Source organism: Penaeus monodon, chromosome 32, assembly GCF_015228065.2.
Source record: "Penaeus monodon isolate SGIC_2016 chromosome 32, NSTDA_Pmon_1, whole genome shotgun sequence".
Taxonomy (NCBI): domain Eukaryota; kingdom Metazoa; phylum Arthropoda; class Malacostraca; order Decapoda; family Penaeidae; genus Penaeus; species Penaeus monodon.
This window is the reverse complement of record NC_051417.1, coordinates 31,171,570-31,171,913: the sequence shown is the minus strand read 5'-3', so window position 1 is coordinate 31,171,913 and position 344 is coordinate 31,171,570.

Genomic DNA, 344 nt, shown 5'->3' with positions numbered 1-344 from the left:
AGAAAATCCCATAGACACCAAAGCCTCCATTCTTCTTCGGTTTCGAATTTCACTTTTATGATATCTGTGAGGAATAATTATCCGAAGTAAGCCACATGTCCCCGAGCTGCTCACGTGTCTCTGTCCGAAACCGTGCGCGGAGATCTCGGACTGACAGCGAAACCCTGATTGGGATGCGTTCGAATCGATGCTAATAGGGATTTTTTTTTATTCCTTTAGTATTAAGCTCTGTGGGCTTTGTGTTACTTTTGTCTTTAATCCATTTTCTAGAATTTGTTTTGTAGTGAATGTGGATATCAATAAAATACTTCACAAAAATAACGTATTCACAAAACTGCGTCATC